This window comes from Typopeltis vanoorti, chromosome 5 (assembly GCF_054136105.1).
Source record: "Typopeltis vanoorti isolate ZY-2024b chromosome 5, IOZ_Tvanoo_1.0, whole genome shotgun sequence".
NCBI lineage: Eukaryota > Metazoa > Arthropoda > Arachnida > Uropygi > Thelyphonidae > Typopeltis > Typopeltis vanoorti.
Window position 1 is genome coordinate 32,475,005 of NC_143553.1, and position 23,553 is coordinate 32,498,557.

At 36.1% G+C, this 23,553-nt stretch overlaps 1 protein-coding gene across 8 annotated transcripts in view; it reads right to left on the bottom strand.

Annotated features, from left to right (window-relative positions):
* The window catches only part of LOC150106294 (N-acetyl-D-glucosamine kinase-like), a 285,728-nt gene that overhangs the window by 256,642 nt on the left and 5,533 nt on the right, over positions 1-23,553 (bottom strand). Inside the window, exon 1 of one of the 8 annotated variants that reach the window (XM_090392327.1) lies at positions 22,539-22,618. The exons of the other annotated variants lie outside the window; for them this stretch is intronic. The gene's annotated coding sequence lies outside the window, so the exon portion shown is untranslated. Of the gene's footprint in view, positions 1-22,538; positions 22,619-23,553 lie in introns of those variants that run through there. 8 annotated transcript variants of the gene reach the window in all.

Consider the following 23,553-nt stretch of genomic DNA (forward strand, 5'->3'; position numbering starts at 1 on the left):
ATATTATAATGATTGAATTAGAGCAACTTCTTTGTACACGGATCGAAGATTGTAACCAAAAACGGATCCTGCTAAGAACTGACCTTATTAAATCAAAAGCATTAAGTCTCAGTAAATAATAATATTTGGTTAACCGATCAAGTGTTGATCAATTTTATTATTAACTGAACCAACTAGTTTTGCCACACTTATCTGTTGGCATCTTCAGGGCACTTACATATAGGTTTAAACACTCTCATAATTATGCGTAACTGCAAAACTGACAAGAATAAAAACTGACTAGAATAATTACAAATAAAATAGTATCGAACGTGAGTGAAACACGTATCGCGTGTACAAGATCAGCTAGCTGTTGCTGAGGAACTTTCTGTAGTTTGTATTAAAGTTCATTTCTTCCGTTTTTAAGGTTCTGATTAGGGTTTTCCATATTTCTGGGAGTATTAGGCCTTGATTTCTGTTAAGGTTCACAGTAGAACGGGCGACTGTGGCTGCTTCTTTGAAAATTCTTGAATGGTAATCTTCCTCTAAGTAAGGGGAACAGCTTTTGTCCCACTCGATGACATGGTTAGTTGTGGAGAAATGAGACGATAGGCCAGAAATGTCCTGTCTGTTGTTTTTGACATAGCCAATGTGCTCCTTTTGCCTGATTTCGAGGCTTCTCGAAGTCTGTCCGATGTAATTAGAGCCACATGAGCATGGAATATTATAAACTCCAGCATATTTATAGAAAGGATGGTTGTCTTTTGGAGATCTTGTACACGCGATACGTGTTTCACTCACGTTCGATACTATTTTATTTGTAATTATTCTAGTCAGTTTTGCAGTTATGCATAATTATGAGAGTGTTTAAACCTATATGTAAGTGCCCTGAAGATACCAACAGATAAGTGTGGTGAAACTAGTTGGTTCAGTTAATAATAAAATTGATCAACACTTGATCAGTTAACCAAATATTATTATTTACTAATTTATGATCAAGAAAATAACCTTCATGAAGCATTAAGTCTCTTTGCAACCTTGAAAGAAAAGGCTATCAATGATGGAAAAGAAGAATTTCATGTTAGTGCTGGGTGGTTTGAGAAATAGCCTACATAATATTCTAATCACAGGCGAAGTTGCAAGTGCCGATAAATAGGCGACCGCAAATTTTCCAGAGATTTGAAGAAAATTGTATAAGAAGGGGGGCTATTGTGACCAGCAAATATTTAATGTCGATGAAACTGGCCTTTTTTTGGAAGCCAATGCCTTCAAAGACTTTTCTGGCTAAATCAGAGAAATCTCATCCTGGTTATAAAGTCGAATGAAATTGCTGCTAGCAATATGCGATCCATTTGGAAGTACATTCTTTCACATTGTGCAAATGATTTTAGAGGCTTTTCATATGAATCTAAGTTAATTAAATCTCGTTCTGAGAAACTGAGTGATTCCGACCTGCTAAATTTAGATGCACAGCAGGAAGATCCTGAAAAATATGAAGAAAATTTAATCATTGACAAGCACAAAGAGATGTCACAGAAACAAATTTAAAATTTTTTCGTGCAACAGAAACTTTTAAGTAGCAATGCTTAGAGACAGCCCTTGTGAAGAGATAAGCAGGAAAATTTGCAGAAGCGGCAGTTGTATGAAAAAAAAGAAACAAAATGCCTGCCAGAATAATAGATTTATATTTTGATGTTTTATTGTCTTTCAGCTTCCTAGTTTTCCTTTAACTAAGCCCTGAGACATACACTAATTCTTTTATAAAAAAAATTAAGGGACAAAAAAGAAATCTGAGGAACGAATTACATTTTCCCATAGGTTATTATATTCGATTAGTGTGTTTTCAATTAATGTGCCTGTTTTAAAGAACGCATTAGGGCAATAATCGAGGGATTGCTGTACAAGTAGTCCAGTTGTGAAGTGACATCATGCACAAACTTTGTTTGCTTACACTTGGATAAAGAATGAAACAAAGAATATAATTTTTTGCCATCTTTAATTGATGGTGTAAAAGTGAGCATAAATGATGGCATATCAATAGCAAGCAAGAATGACAGAAAATGATGCAAGGCTTAAAAGCTGAATTGGTGAAGAGATGAAGTACATGTATAGTCAAATTAGAAGACTGGTGATATGAATAGAAGAGTGCAGAATTGAATGAACGATCGGTGAGTGAAACAGCTAATAAAATATTCATAAATGGCAAAATATATCAAAAAGACAGATATCAAAAAGTGGACATAGTGGGTGTGAATCTGCCAGATTTAAGGTAACCAGTGGTGTACCTCAGGGTTCAGTCCTTGGGCCACTATTGTTTAATCTATACATTAATGGCATCAAGCAAGGTCTATCATCAGATTTGCAATTGTTTGCTGATGATGCAAAGATAGGAAGAGCAATCGGGGATGCTACTGATATTCACCAATTACAAAATGATTTGAATAGACTGGAAATCTGGGCAAACGAAAATGGCTGTCAGTTTAATGTTAGTAAGTGTAAAGTTATGCACTTTGGTGTGATTAGAGTTCCAGCAGCATATTATATTAGCAGGGTTATGCTACAAAAAACTGAATAGCAAGGGATCTCGGTGTATTGGTGGATAAGAATTTAAAGTTCAAAGGTCACATAGCAAAAGTTGCAAATACAACTCAGAGGATAATTGTTATGTTGAAGAGAACCTTGACACATAAGGATAAGGAAGTAATTTTGCCTCTTTATAAGGCTTTGATAAGACCATACTTGGATTACTGTGCGCATATTTGGTCTCCCAGGTTCCAAGGGGATAAAGAAGCTGTGGAACGGGTGCAAAGAAGAGTTACAAAGATTATATCTGGATTATGGGATTTATATCATGAAAACAGATTGTGAGTATGTGGATTACAGACTCTAGTTAACAGGAGAAAGAGGGGTGATATGACAGAGGTCTATACTTTTAAATGGGTGTTACAGCATTTCAAGTGATGAAATTTTTAGTTATATGGAAGGTGGGGAGAGAACATGGGGGCATCCATGGAAGTTAAATTTATTTGCAGTCAAGAAAGGGGTAAGAGCTAGGTTTTTCTCCCAGAGAGCAGTGAGTGAGTGGAATAATTTGCCCTTACAGGTAGTGAGTGCATCTAGTGTGAATGAATTCAAGGATAGCTATGATAGCTGGGTTGGGTAATTTACAGCCTCCCTGGAGGTCTCAGATAATAATAATAATAATATGGTAGATTCAATTATTATAGGTATGGTTAATAAGAAGGTCCTTTCTAGAGAGATAGATTGAACAGTTGAGTAACACACACAATCTAATAAATTAAGTCTGTCAATCTTAGGCAATTCCATCTGTTCCTCAAAGAGGCTTTTTTGCTGGAAAGTAATGATAAAGGTGAAAAAGAAACCAGAGAAAGCGAGGTAGGAAAGATGGAAATACTTGAGAACAGAAGGGTGAGTAGCATAAAAGAGAAGAATGGAAAACAACCAACCAGAAGGCATTCTTGGAAGTTATCTAAGAGTGTAGTCAAGAGGAGGTGTAAGGAGTAGATCTTTGACATGGAGAATTATAGGGGAATGGAATGCATTATGGGAATATGTTGCTAATGAAGGGAATGTTGAGGATTTTAAGATTCAGTATGATAAATATGTTGTCAGTTGTTATTATTGCACACTCCATGGAGGGTGCAATAATAATAATGCAAAACACTTTCTTTCAGAAGTGTATATTGCTATGCACTATGGCAGTGTTTCTCAAAGTGTGGTATGCGTACCCCCAAGGGTAGGCAAAAGTTTTTCAGGGGGGTACGTGGCAATTTTCGGCTATGCATCATTAACGCATGGAATCATTATTAAGAAAAAAAAAAAAGAATTATTTTACACATATATACAGCAGTATATGTGAAAACTTTAGTTTCCGAAAATCCTTGCATATATCTTGCACCACGATTTTTTAGTTTTAATTTTGGGAAAAAAGTGCAAGTTATATTCAAGTAAATATGGTAATTTTTTTTAGCTTTTAAAACATCTCTAGAGAACCAACTAGGAAGAAGATGAAAAATCTTTGTAAGTATGATATGAATTACTTGAAATATGGATTTTCATGGACAGAAAGGAAGAGGAACCTATTCCAAATTTTGTTCTATTAAAAAGAAATCATATTTTTTGTTTACATGAACATATAAATTCAAATAAAATAAATAAAATAGACATTTACAATAAAATATACTATTTATTTATTATTATTTATTTTGATATAGGGGTACTTGGTAATAATGAAAATTTAAGAAGGGGGTATGCGGATATCTGAAGTTTGAGAAACACTGCACTATGGGAAGGGTCACTACCTTTCCCATAATGATTAAACAAGAATATTATTTGTAAAATATAATTTACTTCGTAACCAAGTGAAAAACTATCTACAACTATCTCAGATCCAGAGCATTTTAATAATAAGGTGACACCTTTTTAAAATTTCTATATGGAAATACAAGAATTCTGCATTAATTTAACCTGTTATCTTCTTGGATCTGGGTAGTGTCCCTTTCCATAATGCACAGCAATATACATTTCTAGAAAGAAATATTTTGCATTATGGGATACTAAGATAATTTGATGTGAAGTCAACAGCCTCTATATGGGATACTAAAACAATTTGATGTGAAGTCAACAGCCTCTATATGGGATACTAAAACAATTTGATGTGAAGTCAACAGCCTCTATATACAAAAGCCTAGTTGTGAAGATACTTCACATGCAAACTTTATTTGCTTTCACATGGATAAAGGATTAAACAAGATAATTTCTTGTCAAGTAATTTACAATTTACATTGTGGCAAGTGAAAATACTTTCATTTTCTACAAAAAAATGAATTTCTCGATGTTCTGAGGGGAAACTGCTTTAGAGTATGCATGGAGGGCATGCAAGGATCAAATCTTGGATTTGATCATCTCAACAGGTGATGTTATCATAAATGGAGTGTTGAATCCTCTTCCTGTTGGTGAGGCGACGTGAGCAAGAGGTGATCCCTATCATATATGGTGGCCCTTATCATATGCAACCATATGAGGTCTTCAATGAGGAAAGGATATGTGGAGCAACAATGCCAGTGATTATGAAAAGCTCAGGAGAGTTGGGAGTTATAGCAAAATGAGGAGTTAGGAGGAAAGGAGATCAATGATATTTGAGTAATGGTCAAGAACTATTTAAAAGCAACAAATGACAATTTATTCAAAGGGACAAAAGGTTAAATAAGGTAAGCATGAAACAGATGACTGAAGAGATTAAGTACAAAATCTGGAAGAAAAGGCATTAAGGAGACTACATAAAATGAGTGGTAATAATCGTGAGAAGAACAAAGATCAGGCTAGGAAAGTGACTCACTTGGTAAGGCTAGCCAAAGTACAGCATTAGTAGCAATTAGCCAGTGTGGCCAAGAAAAATATCACAAAAAGAAGTTATTTCAATGGAAGCAGTAGAAGAAAGAATGACTGTGGGAAGGTGATAGTAGTTTGTGAAAATGGTAGGCCACTACAGATATATTTCATCCTCATAAGTGTGACATCATGCAGAACTTGAGTGCAGCAGGAATGAAAAAGAAGAGACTGATGTTGAATGATCAGAAAATATACAAGTAATTAAGTAAACCTGGTGAAGGGTTAGGTGTATATTTTGAGGGAATGTTCCAGTGAGTTAATGACAACCTTGACTTACTTGTGTAATTTATTTATTTATTTGTGTAGGGTTCTGCCCATTCCTCGACCGTCCCTTAAGAGTAGTTGTGCCCTCCTAGTGAGGGATTAAGTATTTTACACGTGTTGAGGCTTAAGTGCTGTGAAGAATTCATGTTAGAGGTTTAATGGAATATTAACAGCACTGAGAAAGGATTAAAACTAATTTTAATACTTCCAATATTTCGTCTCTGTCACAGAGACATCTTCTGGGATTACAAAAACTTTTTAACAACACACACACAAATACAATACAATACATCTGCACTCAGGAATCAATCTAATTTAAACAACTATGGTTGCATTAAACTTCCCAAAATTTGGGAAACTTTAATTATCAGAGATCCCTCTTTACATCCCAGGCCACCTGCAAATGCCCATAGAGGGCGCACCACCTAGATAGGACTTTAGTTTCACTTTGTATTGTATTTGTGTGTGCGTGTTGTTACAAAACGTTTTTGTAATCCCCGAAGATGTCTTTGTGACGGAGACGAAATATTAGAAGTATTAAAATTAGTTTTAATCCTTTCTCAGTGCTGTTAATATTCCATTAAACCTCTAACATGAATTAAGTATTAACATGAATTAAGTATTTTATGACTGTAGGTCCGTGTGTGTGCTCATGGGCCAGTTTGCCTGTTCTCAGGGATGAAAAACCCAAGTTTTAAGGTGAAAAAAAAAAACCCCGCTACCTTCGTATGAGACTGGCTAACTCACCTTTAGTCGAAGGAGACCAAATAAAGTCTCTTCACATCATGGACAGGAATTGAACTCAGGTCTTTCCAACCAAAGGGCTTTGTCTATACCGACTGAGCTATGGAGGCTCTACTTGCGTAATAAAAATGTTGCAATGGGATGAGTCCCAAAGGAGTAGGAAAAGGACAAACTGTTCTACTTTATAAAGGCATGATGAAGTGGTAAAACTGATGCTTTGAATAATAGGCCAATCTATAGGGTGTGAAGTTGTGATTTTTAGCGTTGGAGGTTAGTGAGGGTTTGGATACAGAAGTGGGTTTAAAACATTCTCTTTTGTTGATTAGCATGAGTTTACCAAATATATATATACAGTAGTGTATTTAGATTTTGTAAAAGCCTATGATAAATTGCCAACATGTCTTGTGATAATTAAGTGGAAATAAGATCATACAACAAAGTAGTGCATTGGATATGAGACTAGCTTTTTGATAAACAACAGCAAGTTGTTTATAAGGGAGCATTATCCCTTATACAAAGGATATATGAAGAGGATAATCATCAGTGAGGAATGTTTGGGGATCAGTGTAGTTTAACTTATAGGTTAATGATATTTGGAGAGGTTAAAATAAGAATTTTTTTTCAAGATGGTGAAAAGTTAGGGACAATAATGAGGAGTAAAGATCTTCTGGCTTTACAGGATATTTTGATGAACTGTGAGGGGGCAGGTAATGCCAGTTCAACATTAAAGCATAAGATTTTAAACCTGGGAAAGTAAGGATGAGATACAGAATGTATACACACACAGTGGGGATATCTTTGTAAGAGATGGGGAATATAAGGAATCTGGGAGTGATGGGAGCAATAAATAAACTGAAAGAACTAATAGAAACCGGAACTAAGATAAATGGAATTGATATTAACTGGCTACGGTTTGCGGATGATATAGAAGTTTTAGCTGATAACGAAAACAAACCAAAAGCCACCCTAACAAAGATGGAAGAAATCTTCACACAGTACAGCCTAAAAATTAATTATAAGAAAACAAAATTATTAATTACAAGTAAAGCAAATCCAATAAAAATAAACCTGGAAATAAATAATAACCTACTACAACAGGTATCCTCTTTTAAATATCATGGAAGTCTTATCACGGAAGATGGAAGAAACCAATCAGATATTAAAGCATGAATAATCCTAGCCAAAAAAGCATTCTATAACAGAAGAAACATTTTTACCAGTAAAGGACTTAGCATCCAGCTCAAAAAAAGGCTAGTGAAAACATACATTTGGAGCATTGCATTATATGGTTGTGAGGCCTGGACTCTTAACAAAACAAGACAAGACATGAAAAAGTTGGAGGCATTTGAAATTTGATGCTGGAGAAAGATGATGAAAATTAGTTGGACAGAAAAGAAAAGTAATGAAGAAGTTCTGAATATAGTTCATGAAGAGCGGTCATTAATGAAACATATCAATAAGAGAAGAAAAAGCCTAACTGGACACCATTTGAGGCATGGGGGACTGATTACAGAAATAATGGAGGGGACTGTAGAAGGAAAGAGGCCACGAGGCAGACCAAGAATTTCATATATAAATAACATAATGATGCTAACTGGCGCTAAGAGTTATGAAGAGATAAAAAGGAAGTCACAAGACAGGATGTTGTGATGTGCTGCTATATTTACCGATTTTCGGATTGATTCACCAAAGAAGAAGAAGAAGGAGGGAGTGATGGTGGATGAAGATCTAAAATTTAAGTGACACACTGCTTTAAAAAAAAAAAAAAAAGGTGATGACATTGCAAGAGATTATGGCAACAATGTAGAGGGCATTGACATGTAGAAGTAATAAAATTATGGTTCTCTTGTATAAGACCTTCATTAAGGCTGAATATGGATTGTACACAGATTTCGTCACCTGGCGTACAAGAAGATGATATATTAGGAATATTGGGGATAAAGAGAGATTGAGTAAATGCAATTTGCAGAGCCTCATTGAACTGCACCATCAAGTTGATAGAGGGCTGTTTCCAGATTAAGATGGAAAAAATATTTCCCAAAATGAAGAGATGGGGATAGAACAAAATGTCATCCCCAGGAATACATATAACGAGGGCATGAGCATGGATTTGGTGAGCAGAATCCATATTTGAACTGAGTTTAACATTTTCTTTTACACACACACACACACACACACACACACACACACACACACACACACACACACACACACACACACACACACACACACACACACACACACACTAATACCTCTCTATATGGCCCCTCTTTATAAGGCTTTTCGCTATAACAGCCTTGTGTAATTATGGCTAAGTTTTGATTTACAGCCTACAATTTTTCAATATACAACCAAAAAGTCAGGAAATCCCCTGTGTATGTCTTTTGTCATGTGTTCTAGGCCGGCCGCACCGCTCCACGCAGGAATGCTACTTGTGTTGTCTTGTAGTCGCGCAATCTTCACGTAGCACATAATTCGTCTCCACCTTCTGTAAATGTGCTCATGAGTAGATGCATTTAGTGATCAGTTTAGTAAATTAGGTAAATCCACAGTATCAAAAGTAGAAGTGTTTGTTTCTTCTTGCGTTCTCTTTCAACTATAAACATTGTTGATAAGTACATAATATGCATTTGTATGTAAATACAGTACATATTAAAGTGTGTATGTATTCGTGTTGCTATAAAGTGTGTGTATTATAACTGTTATTATTTTTTGTTTTTTAAATAGAATCTAGTATGTATTTGGGGGAAACATGAGCCAGAAACGTTCTTTAAATTTGGAGAGTGATGGAGTTAAAAAAAGAAGCCGAAAATCTGTTTCACTAGAGACTAAACTAGATGTTTTGCGTCGTATTGAAGCTTCTGAAAAAATTTTTGATATATGTAAGGCATTAGGGCTTGCAAAATCTACAGTTCAAACAATTCACGCTAACAAAGAAAAAATTAATGCACATTCACACTCAGCTGCACCTTTAAGTGTTTCAAAATTAACATGCCAAAGAAGTAGCAATATGGAAAGAATGGAAAAATTATTAAACATATGGATTGAAGACAACGATCAATGGAGGATGCCAATGAGCCAAATGATGACTATTCGGGAAAAGGCGAAAAGTATTTTTGAAAATTTGAAGAGTGAAGTACTAGTGAAAGTCCGGCAGATGAAACTTTTCTAGCAAGCCGCTAGAAAAGTGTTGGTTTGAAAAATTTTAAAATCACCATAATTTGCATAATATTAAAATGAAAGGTGAAGCAGCTAGTGCCGAAGCCGATGAAGCTCTAGCCTATCCAAATATTTTAAAATCAATTATTGAAAGAGGTGGATACGTTCCTCAACAAGTTTTTAATGTGGACGAAACAGCACTTTATTGGAAACGAATGCCTGAAAGAACTTACATTTCAAAGAACAAAAGGGCTGCATCTGGATATAAGGTGTCCAAAGAGCGATTAACTTTGCTCCTTAGTGCGAATGTGGCAGAGGATTTTAAGCTGAAATTGCTTTTGGTATATGCTTCTGAAAATCCAAGAACTTTAAAAGGATTGAACAAGAAACAATTGCGCGTCATTTGGAGATCCAATTCTTCGAAGATTGGTTCAAAAATTATTTTTGCCCTGATGTCAAAAATTACTTGTAGGAGAAAAATGTAAGTAACAAATTCTTGCTCCTATTGGATAATGCTCCAGGGCATCCAGTTAACTTATCTGAAGATGTGGAGATTGAATATCTACCTAAAAAAACAACAGCCCCAACCCAGCCAATGGATCAGGGTGCAATAGCTACTTTTAGGGCATATTATTTATGAAGAACCTTTCGAAAACTTATAAATGAAACTGATGGTGAATCGTCAATTAAAGAGTTCTGGAAAAAATTCAACATCAAAGATGCTGTGGACAACATTAGCGAATCATGGAATGAGTTGAAATCAACCACAATGAACCATGTGTGGAAAAAAATTTGGCCAGAATGCATTGCAAGTAATGATTCTGAATTTGAACCCCTTTCTGAAATTAGACAAAATATATTGAACCTAGCAAATGAACTTGGTTTTGAGGATGTGAAAGAACGGGATGTAATCAATTTGCTAGATGCTGATAGAGAACCACTTTCTAACAAAGAATTAATACAGCTAGAAACAAACCGTACATTTGATGAGGAACAACAAGAGCCAGTTGTTTGCCGACAATTAACCTCAAAGGATTTATGAAATGCACTTACTCATTTCGAACAAGGAATAAACATCCTAATGAATAACACAGCACCAAAGTTTCTTGCGGCATTAACACAGTTATTAACTGCTACAAAGAATTGCAAAAAGAAAAGAAAAGGGGACTCAGTACAAAAAATGTTGGACAACTTTTTTAAACCGGGTCCTCAGACAACAACAGATGGTGACACTAACAAAGTGATGTCATGCAAATCGTCATCAGACTGATTCGAAATTTTAAAAAAATCGTTCATTTGTTATTTGTGTTTTATTTCATTTTATTTTATTAGTATTATAGAATTATATATTTTTTTAATAATAACTAATGTAAACTAATGTAAATGTAAACTAGTGTAAACCCAGGGCAGAGCTGACTACTACCGGGTGCGTCCCCAAGGTTGCAGATCGGGGAACAGCCTTCAGATATGGAGGCTAGCTGCGATATAAGCAGAGCAATCTGGTGAATAAGCAGCCGTGGATCAACAGCGACTGAGCTATCAGGGCGTGGGGGGAGCAGAAGTGGCAACTCTGTTTCACTTAAAACCTCACAAAGCCCAATGACAACTCGGTGACATGGCGAGTAGTGCCGCCATTAAATAAGCACCTGCTGGGGTCACTGCCCCTGACATTGGGAAGCAGCATTGTCAGTACTGACACAAGGTTGAAGCCAAATGATGACGGAAAAGCTTGTGATCAGAGATTTGCAGATGGCAATATGATTATATTGTGTCTGTAATACTGCAGAGCAGAAAGCAAACGGAGAAACTACTGCTCTACCTTATCTCCAGAACAACCACCATGGCGAGCAAACCCTTACAATTGGCCCCAAGTTCCTGGCGTCCCTTAAATGGGACAGGGGTGCGAAGAATCTCCGGGCTCAAAATGGTGTCCACTTTTAAAATTGCAACTTGGAATGTCAGAACTCTGTATGAAGCTGGCAAAGTAAGAAATGCCACAAGAGAAATGAAGAGGCTGGGCATCCGGATTTTGGGAATTTGCGAGACAAGATGGCCAGGATCTGGAAAGTGTCAACAAGATAATACGACAATGTATTACTCTGGGAATGATGAGAACAAACATCGACATGGTGTAGCTGTAATAGTAGATGAAGAAATCAATAAATCAGTAATAAATTGGATTCCATTTTCTGAAAGGATAATGCTGTTACAACTTAAGGGAAACCCCATTAGCATAAATATCATCCAAGCTTATGCACCCACAGCTGACAAAAGTGAAGAAGATGTTGAAGAGTTTTATGAACACCTAAAAGAGATTAAAAACCTAACAAAGAAACATGATATAAACATAGTGATGGATGACTTCAATGCAAAAGTGGGAAGAGGGAGTGATGGAGAAATTGTTGGCGAACATGGCTTAGGCACCAGAAACGACAGAGGGGATCGCCTAGTCCAGTTCTGTCAGGAAGAAGATCTAACAATAGCAAATACCTGGTTTAAACTTCCACCCAGAAGACTGTACACTTGGAAATCACCTCAAGATAACCAACATAACATTGTCAGAAATCAAGTTGATTATATACTGATAAATAAAAGATTCCACAGTAGTATAAAGAGTGCAAAGACTTATCCTGGAGCAGATATCTCATCAGACCACAATCCTATAGTTGCAGAAGTACGTCTTAGATTAAAATCAGCTAAAAAATCACAAAAGAAGAAAAAGAAAATTGATGTAGAAAAACTGAAAGACCCGAACATAAATAAAAGTGTCAAGACACAGCTTAACCTGCGATTACAACAGATTAACATAGAAGAAAATAAAAGTGTGGAATCTCTTTGGAATAGCTTAAAGAATGCCATCGTAACAACAAGTATTGAAGAAGTAGGTTATGTGAATAATATAAAACAACAGAAATGGATGACAGATGAGATTCTTTCTCTTATTGATACAAGAAGAATGTATAAAAACAAAGACCTAGCCAGGTATACAGAAACACATAACATCATCAAGAAAAAAATAAAAGAAGCCAAGGAAAATTGGATGAAAAATTTATGTACTGAAATTGAACTGCTTCAGAAACAACATGATAATTTCAATCTATAAGAAAATCAACAAAATTTCTGGAAAACAGAGGAAAAAGCAAACAGTGTCTCTAAGAGACGAAAATGGAAAAATAGTTCTAGAAGAAGAGAATAAAGCACAGATTTGGATAAAATATGTAACAGAACTTTTCAATGATACTAGACAGAAGCCTATAAATATAAAAGATAACATTCAAGGACCAGCAATCATGAAATGCGAAATAGAGAATGCTATACGAACAAGTAAAACAGGAAAAGCCAGTGGACCAGATGGTGTGCAAACAGAATTTTTAAAATTAATAGAACCAGATAACATCAAACTTCTTGAAAAACTATTTAATAAAATATATGAAAGTGATGAATTTCCATCAGATTGGCTCAAATCTACATTTATCACTGTCCCAAAGAAACCCAAAGCGAATTCCTGTGGTGACTTCCGACTTATTAGTCTAATGAGCCAAACATTAAAAATATTTTTGAAAGTAATTCAGAATCGTATTTATAGAAAAAGTGAAGAAACTCTGTAAGTGAAACACAATTCGGCTTTCAGAATGGTTTTGGTACTAGAGAGGCCCTTCCAAATATTGATACAAAAATGCATAGAAAAACAGAAATCTGTCTTTATGTGTTTCATAGATTTTGAAAAAGCATTTGACAAAGTCAGACACACTAACTTAATAGAAGTCCTTCAACAAATAAGGCTAGACGAACAAGACATAAGACTAATAACAAATCTGTATTGGAATCAGTCAGCTACTGTTCAATTAGACAACATTACCACCAGTGATATTAATATCAAAAGAGGAGTGAGACAAGGATGTGTGCTCTCACCACTCCTGTTCAACATATATGCAGAGGTAATCTTTAAAAAAGCATTGGAAGAATGTTCAGAGGGAATCACAATAAATGGAAAGATTGTTAACAACCTTCGATATGCAGATGACACCGTGCTAATTGCAGATAATATTATGGATCTCCAAAAACTCATTGACAGAGTATACATAGAAAGCCAAAGAATGGGAATAAATATAAACATCAACAAGACAAAATACATGATCATCAGCAAACATCCAGCCTCATCAATGAAACCGACACTCAATGGGAAAAATATCGATCAAGTGTCAAGATATAAATATCTTGGTTGCTGGCTTAATGAACGGTGGGATCCAGAAATAGATATAAAGACAAGGATCGAAGTTGCACGGCAGTCCTTCATGAAAACGAGAACACTATTCTGCAATAAAGACCTAAACATGGAAGTCAGATGCCGAATGCTGAAATGCTACGTGTGGTCTATTCTGCTCTATGGAGTTGAAACATGGACATTGAAGGCGACAACCATCAAGAAAATCGAAGCCTTTGAGATGTGGCTATACAGAAGAATGCTAAAGATATCATGGACAGAAAAAATTACCAATGAAGATGTCTTAAAATCCATTGGCAAAGCTAAACATCTTGTACAAATAATCAAGAAACGAAAAACATCATATCTTGGCCACATCATGAGAAACAGCAAATACCAACTTCTACAAACTATTTTGATTGGAAGAATTGGTGGCAAAGGAACCAGAGGAAGAAAAAGAATATCACGGTTTGACAACATCAAGACATGGGCAGGAAAGAGCAGTGCACAACTGCTCAGATTAGCACAAGAGCGCAGTTTGTTCGCCAAGATGGTCGCTGACCTTCGATAGAAGATAGCACAATAATAAGAAGAAGAAATGTAAATGTTATTTTAAATGAAATAAAAAATGCATTTTCAACCAGAAACCCAATGATTTTCTAATTTTTTTATAAAATTGGAACTGATCTTACCGAATTTATACGGCTTTATATAGAAATAAATGATTCGTTATACAGAATTTCGCTTTGCGGCTGACTTTCCACGAACATATCTTGGCTGTATAGTGAGGTATGAGTGTATATATAGTAAAACCTTTGGGGGTATCCATAATTATAGAATAACACATATGCCACAGTAAATAACTTTTTTATTACATAAATATTTGTCTTATGTATCACAAGACATCATCAGTACAATTATCGAACAGCAATAGGATCTGAATTCAAAAAACAATAGCGTGCATGCTTAAATTGGAATCCCTCTATGTATACAGTCGCATATTCATGGATCAAAACTACTGTGCTGAAATTAAAATTAATTAAATTAAATTAAAATAATGGATAAATTATTTAATACAATTGTGGATAACAATTTCCTAAACTTTTCGAATAGTGAGACAGTTGTTCTGATTAAGATTAGGTCTATGAAGTAAGGCTTTGGCACTTTCTTTATATAAATGTTCATGTTTATACACAGATCCATGTAGTAGCTTAGCATTCTGCCATTGGATCCTGTGGTTGGTGTTTTCGATTTCATGTTGTACAATGCCAGATTCGTGAGGTTTGATAAGACGGATGTGGTTTTGATGTTCAGAGATATGTTCCTTTATAGATCTGCCTGTTTGTCCATAGTAAGACAAGTTACGTGAACATGGTACTTCATATATGCCGGGTAGCATCATTGGTGAGAGTTTGTCTTTTGGAGACGGTAGCAAGTTGTGAATTTGGTTGATGGGTTTACTATGGACAAACAGGAATATCTATAAATAAATAGATCTATCACACCATCTTATCAATCCTAACAAATCTAGCCTTGCACAACATGAAATTGAAAATGCTAACCACAAGATCCAATGGCAAAACTCTAAGCTACTACATAGATCCATATATAAACATGAACATTTATATAAAGAAATTGCTAAAGCCTTACTTCATAGACCTATTCTTACTTGGAATAACTGTCTCACTATTCCAAAAGTTTGGTAAATTGTTATCCTCAATTATATTAAATAATTTATCTGTTATATTATCATTCCATTGTATAAGTCTCTGATCAGACCACACTTGGACTATTGTTCTCAGATTTGGTCCCCAGGATTTGAAGGGGTTGAATTAACTGTAGAAAGGATACAAAGACGGATGACAAAGATGGTTTCAGGACTGTACAAGCATAGCTATGAGGATTGGCTGAGGGAATGTGGACTGCAGAGTTTGGTGGATAGAAGAAGGAGAGGTGATATGATTGAGACTTTTAAACTGTTGAGAGGTGGTTACAGGGTTGACACTGGGGAGTTCTTTTGCTTGGTTGAACAGCGGGAAGGAGTGATGACAAGAGGCCATCCCTGGAAGTTACGAAAGGAAACTGTGAGCAAGAGGGTAAGGAGTGGTTTCTTTGTGTGGAGGGTGGGTGAACCGTGGAATGCATTGCCTGATGGAGTGGTGGGAGCGAGAACGGTCAATGAGTTTAAGGAGTGGTATGATAGACTTTGTGTTTCTTGGGGGGGGGGAACCTCCCCTCGATGATTCTTGACAGACTTTATGTTCTTAGGAAGGACCTCCCCTCCATGGAGGCCTGAATAATAATAATAATAATATTTTAATTTAATTTCACCCCAGTAGTTTTAATCCATGAGCATGCGACTGTATATGTAGAGGGATTCCAATTTAACCATGCACACTACTGTTTTTTTTAAATTCAATTCCTTTTGTTGTTTGGTAATTGTACTGATGATGTCTTATGATACATAAGATGAAATATTACATAATAAAAAAAGTTATTTACTGTGGCATAAGTGTTATTCTATAGTTATGAGTTTAAAGGACGGTTTCATGAACTACTATTGTCACAACATGTGACAGTAAGATCTTTCATGATGTGTATTTTCTGCATGGAGTTCTGATGATGATGATAATAACATCCAATTTACAAAACCATTCTGACCAATATACTGAATCCTATGGCTATCAATATGCTCTTATACACTAATCCTAATCAATATCTCTCTAACAATACCTTACTGAGAATTGTAGATATGCAGACTATCTATAATAAGAAACCTCTATCTTGGCAGCAGCATTATTGTACTTTCCTTTGTTAAGTTATTTTGGAATCTGCTATTGCAAGCACATTGAACAACAATGTCAATGGCCAACCCATCACATCTTTTCTAAAAATACACAGCAATACAACATCCAACCTTACAGCCTTAGTAACATCACCTCATTCTCCTTATAACCGATTCATTCTTCTACTCCCTTAGTAATTGTCTTCTTTCTGGACTTTGAACATCACTCTCATCAGTATGGCTAAATATGTCTAGCACAGTGTTCTGAAACTTTTTAAGACTGTGGAGCCTCACAATTTTTTTTTTTTCACATAATATCTATGAAATTTTCAAACACACACACACAAAAAAATCAAAAATGAAATTATAGTAATGAATGGTGTAAAAATATTTTAATCAAGTAGACATTATTATTATTATTATTATTATTATTATAAGAGAAACCTCCAGGAAGTCAGAAACTCATCAAGGAAGATCACATACTACCCGCACTAGCTGTCATACCTATTTTTCAATTCATTCACACACACAACATCCAATGGCAATCCATTCCAATCACACACCACTCTATGAGAGAAAAATCTAGCTCTCACTCCCTTCTTGACAGCATTCATTCTCAACTTCCAAGGATGCCTTCTGATCCTTTCCCCACTTTCCATAAAATAAAAAAATTCCATCTAATGGTATCATGCATAGCCCTTTCAGAAGCCTGTAAGTCTCAAACATATCACTCCCTCCCCTTTTTTCTGTTTTCTAATGTATGCAGTCTAAAAATTCTCAATCCGCCTTCATAATTGGTATGGCAAAATCCTGATATCATTTTTAACACTCTCTCTCTCTCCACTATACCATAGAAACCAGGAGACCAACCTGAACATAAGCAAGGTCCAAGGAAGTTATTTTGCCTTGTAAAAAGGCAAAACGACTTCCTTTTCTTTACATGTCAAGGTTTGCTTCAGCATTGCAATTATCCTCTGTGTAGTATTTGCAATCTTTATTATATGGACCTTGAACTTCAACTTGCTATTCTATTAAAACTCCAAGAACCCTACTTGATCGGTTTCTTCTAGCATAATCCCACCAGCAAGAGGGTGAGGAGTGGTTTCTTTGCATGGAGGGTGGTTGAACCGTGGAGTGCAATGTCTGATAGAGTGGTGAGAGCAAGAATGGTCAATGAGTTCAAGGAATGGTATGACAGACTTTGTATTTCCTAGGAAGGATTTCCCCCACGATGAGTCTCTCAACTCCATGGAGGCCTGAATAATAGTAATTATAATAATATATAATTATAGTAATTTTTTCATAAACTACATCTAACACAAGTTATCAAGCTCTGGGTATAATAAGCAGTTTCATAAAGTTAAAATAGTAAAAGTCAATAAAGGCTAATGAAGCCATTAGCTATTAATGACATATTATCACTGTTAACTTTGAAATGTCTGCAGACTTGTCTCATGATAATTTTGATACTTATATATAATACCAGATCCGATCTCTTTGCAACGAACAGCATGGGTTTGCTAATGGAATGTCATATTTTAGAAACATGCTCACATTCTATAATAATGTTACCACTGAGCTAGACAATGGGAATGAATACACCATGATACTTTTGGATTTTGCTAAAGCTTTTGACAGAATATAGCATGGAAGACTGTTGCATAAATTGGAGAATATGGGATTGGATTATCAACTATTGGCATGGATAAGAAGATGGCTGACTGATAGATATCAAAAAGTAGTATATGGGAGGTGTGAATCTGCAGGATTCAAAATAACCAGCAGTGTGCCTCAATGATCAGTCCTTGGTCCATTGTTATTCAATCTGTACATTAATGATATTGGGAAGGATCTGACATGTGACAGACAGCTATTTGCTGATGATGCAAAGATAGGTAAGGTAATCAGGAGTGCTACCGATACGTACTTGCAGAATAATTTCAATAGGCTGGAATTTGTGGGTATGTCAAAATGGTTGTCAGTTAAATGTTAATAAATATAAGTTCGTGCACTTTGGTATGATTAGATATCCAATGTTGTATAACACTGGCAGGATTATGGTAGAAGAAACGGATGAGGCAAGGTATCTTGGAGTGTTAGTAGATAGAAAGTTGAAGTTCAGAGGCCATGTAGCAAAGATTGCAAATACAACGCAAAAGATAACTGCCATGCTGAAATGAATGTTCACATGTAAATATAAGGAGGGCATTTTGCCTCTTTACAAAGCCTGGATAAGATCTCACTTGGACTATTGTGTGCAGGTCTGGTCTCCTGCTTACCGTGGTATTTCTGATACAGGATATAGTGCAAAAGAGAGTGTCAAAATGATATTAGGATTGTGGAATACTGATTATGAAGATAGATTGAGAATTTGTAGACTGCAGACACTAGCAAACAGGAGAAAGAGGGTGATATGATTGAGACTTACAAACTTATGAAAGGGTTATACAGAATTTCAGTAGATGGAATTTTTCATTTTATGGAGAGTGGGGAAAGGACATGAGGACATCCTTGTAAGTTGAGAATGAATGCTGTCAAAAAGGGGAGTGAGGGCTATATTTTTCTCTTGTAGGGTGCATGATTGAAATGGATTGCTGTTAGAAGTTGTGTGTGTGCAAATAGCATGAATGGATTCAAGAACAGGTATGTCAGCTCATGTGAATAGTATGTCCTCCCTCTGAGTTTAGGATTCCCTGGAGGTCTCTCTTAATAATAATCAGATCCGCACATGAAAGGTTGCAAAATCTATAGCACATCAGTATTGTGGGGGAGGGGGAGGGCAAATGGTTAAGGCAGTGATTCCCAACCCATGGGCATGCTACCCTGGGGAGGGGGGGGGGGTTGCAAAGAAAGTGGAAATCAAAGGAAAAACTGAAAAACGACTTTATTGAAACAAAAGCATTTAATGAAACTGTTTATTGACACAAAAACGATATAAAAACAAAAACATAAAATATACTCTGAAAATAAAATAAAACGTATAAAATTCACCATATATGTCTAAAATTCATATATAATATAATATATATGTCTATAAATGTATAAAATTCACTATAAACTTGTTATGCTTATGGGAACATATCAATATTGCAAATACTGAGCAACTAATTAAAACTAAACAATAATAATGAATCTAAAAATTAACAGCTTCCTTAAGCCTGTGTTGCAGAGCAAAGCTTTTCATATGGTGATACATTGGAAACTGACACCCTTAGTTCTCTTTCTATATTTAACTGATATCTATATTTTATTTTTAAGGCAGTCACTGCAGAAAACCTGATTTCACAAAGATAAGATGTTGGAAATGGCAAAAGTGCATGAAAAGTTCTTGACTTTAGCGCAGAAAATTCATCATCAACACCAGCCCAAAATTCAAACATTGATTTAGATGCAAATTGTCTTTTGATTTTGCCACTTGACGTGAAGTCTGTAAATTGTTCCTCTTCTTCAATTAAGAAACCCTCAGGAGTAATTTGAAATGGGTTTTTAACCCACATAAATCATTGTTAAATGATTTTCAATAGCTGCAAATAAAACTTTGATGTGTTGCTCTTCTGCCTTGAAGGTTTTGATAAATTCATCCACATTTGCAAACATTTCTAATTTCTGTTGCTTTACCTTTTTGTTCCATAATTCTAGTTTTTCACAAAATGCATTAATTATGTCACTCATCTCTAAGATATGTGTATTTTATTATTATTATTACAAGTATCTCCATGAAGTCAGTAGACTCATCGCAGGAGACCTAACCTATCAAAACAGTATCTATCATATCTCTTCTTGAATTCATTTACAAACAAAGAACTCACAACTGAGTCAGGCAATGCATTCCACTCATTCAGCACCGTCCAGGCGAAAAACCTCGTTCTCACACCCTTGTTAACCACACTTTTCCTTAATTTCCAGGGATGACCTCTCGTTCTTCCATCACTGTCACACAGCTGAAACATTTCCCCTGCATCAATCTTATAAAAACCTTTTAGTAATTTAAATGTTTCTATCGTATTCCCTCTTCTCTGCTTATCAACCAACCTCTGCAATCCACAAGCTCTCAATCTATCAATGTAGGGAGCATTTTTTACATCACTCACCAACTTAGTCACTCTCCTCTGAACCCTTTCCACAACCTCCTCATCTCCAAGGAATGGACCAGACCTGAGCATAGTAATTCAAATGTGTAAGTATCAATGCTTTATAAAGGGGAATAATAACCTCTATCTCTGGATGTTAGTGTGTTCCTTGGACACCTTAGCAATGTGTCCCCTGAACTTCATCTCCCTGTCTACCAACACCCCCAAGTCCCTAGCCTCATTAATCTCTCTTGGAGTACCGTTCCATCAATGTAGTACAAAGCTGGTAATCTTTTAATTCCAAAATGCATAACTTTACACTTTTCCACATTGAACTGATATCCATTACCTTTTGCACATTTTGCCATTTTTTATTGCACTACCCAATTTTGCATCATCAGCAAACAACTGAATATCTCCCTTTATGCTATTTCCTATATCACTTATACAAATTAAACAACAATGGTCCAAGCACAGAGCCCTGAGGTACACCACTAGTCACCTGCCTCATCCTGGTCTCTGCTCCTCCACACACCACCTTCTGGTATCTCTCCCTGAGCCATTCTCTAATTCATATCACCAGTTTAGTATCCATCCCCATCTGCTGCTATTTCCACAACAGTATTCCATGGGGTATCCTGTCAAATGCCTTAGCAAAAATCCAGAAGTACCACTGTGTAGCCATTTCCTTTGTCCAACTCAGATATCATTCTATTATAAAAAGTTAATAAATTGCTAAGGCAAGATCGAACTTTAACAAAACCATGTTGGCCCCTATAGAGTATCATATTCTGATCCACCCATTCTTGAATTTTGTCTTTAATCAACTTTTCCAATAGTTTTACCACCACTCCCGAGATGGTGAATGGTCTGTAATTATCTACAGCAGTTTTAGAGCCACCTTTATGCAAAGGAACTACTTTGCCTTCCTTCCACTCCCTATGGACCATACCAGACTTCAAACAAACTAAATAATCAAGAGGCGTTGACAATTCCTTTGCATCATGCAACACCCGAGCTGATGTTCCATCTATGTAGAAAGTATTTTACCTTGGGTATAATGAGGCAAGGAAACCTTGAGCTAGAGGTCAAAAGCAGGGGATTTTAAATTAGCGATTTTCTGCATATAGTCTGATCTCAAAGGCACACGTGCTACCTTTTGGGCAAAAAGAGTTGTGGTGTGTGTAATTTGTACGTTGGAGGTGTACAGTAGCAGATGAATATCTATTTGGGTTTCTCTCATGAGTAAGAAGTCTGGACGATGACTGCAAGTGATGATGAATGATGACATTTATTTTGGTATTAACGCTGCACATGTTGGCAAAGTAGATTAAAAGTGAGTTTTTAAACAGGAGATTTTGGCATGGTTTGTATGTAGTGATTGGTTGCCATGTATATATTTTTTACTGAGATTAGTTTATGAGGGAGATTTCTTTTTGTCACAGTGTCACTGTTTGTGGTCATTATTAGATCATGGTTAGATGGAAAGACAGAATAGCAATGTGCAGTGAGAGGAGATACTCTTGGACATTATATCCCAGAGAGTGACCAGTCTCCTTGACATAAACTGTTCATAATTTTTTTTCCCTGCATCTGTTGTAAGCTGCACTACTGGTTGAGTGTGAAGCTGAAGTTACAGTTTTGGTCTCAAACTAGTTGTGATATGCTTTTTTTTTTTTTTTTAGACTGCCATGTTACACTGGAGAACCAGGGCTTGGATAGAAGTTAGAAATTTTGGGCAGAATGGGCAGGCCAGAGAACAGAAAAGAGGAAGAGGAGAATTCATCCCATTTGGACAACACTCAGAATTGCTAAGTGAAAAGTGTTCAGTAATAAAAGAAACTTGAGTATGGTTAAGGTTAACAAGAGGAAAACTGACATCCACAGTGGATTCAGAAGGAAAGTATTAGTAGAGGATTACCTTGTAATGTTATATCATTACTAACAGCAAATGACTCAGCATCTTCACTAGCTTGATTGACGCAAATAGAAAAAGGAAATCAGTTTGAGTAGGGGAGACATTGAAATCATTAAGAACAATAACCTCACTGTTTGTGTACTCAGACTGCAAAATATCAAGCCTTAGAGACAGGTAATTAAAAAAGATCAGAGTGGTTATCAGAATTTAGAGGGACAGAGCAAACAAATGAGATGAAGTATGACAAGGTACATTTTGAGAAAGAGCAGATCCAACTATTGTGATTCTAGGTTTGGCATTCTGTGACATGAGAAGTTAGACCAAATGAATGCCTTGATACTGGAAGACTGTGTAAGGTGTTTAGACATCTGAAATTGGGAGTAGCTGTTCAAGTCACTAGTTAAATTCCTTTAAAAATAACAGTTCCAGTTCAGATGGCACTACAAGTGATTGTAGTTTGTGTTGCTCTTAAGGCTACAAATGCTGGTAAAGTGGATATGTAATCTTTATTTTTTTTTTTTGGACACAATCCACCAAAAATTGTCCAGACACTTTAGAAATTTACATTTATATCAGTAGATGAAACCTAATATCAGGTATGTCTACCTTTGGCTTAGATCGCCTCTTGCACCCTTTGAAGGAGACTCTCTACCAATGTGCCGAAGACATCAGGTGGAATTTGTCTCCATTCCTCCATCAAAGCAGCACTGAGTTCAGCAACAGCTCGAGGATGTGCTGCTCTGAACCTCTATCACCGTTCCAATTTGTCCAACAGGTGTTTGATGGAGTTGAGGTCAGGACTGAACAGGCCAGGCCATCTCTTCATGCCATTTCATAACCACTGCAGCTTTGTGGCATAGTACATTGTCGTCTTGATAGTAACACGGATCCGTTCCATAAAAACTCCACAGTGCAGGCAGCACCCGATTATCCAGAATATCAAGGTACTGAGCTGCCTTCATGGAACCACAGACAACAACCAATGGTCCCACTCCAAACCAGTTGAATGCACACTCCA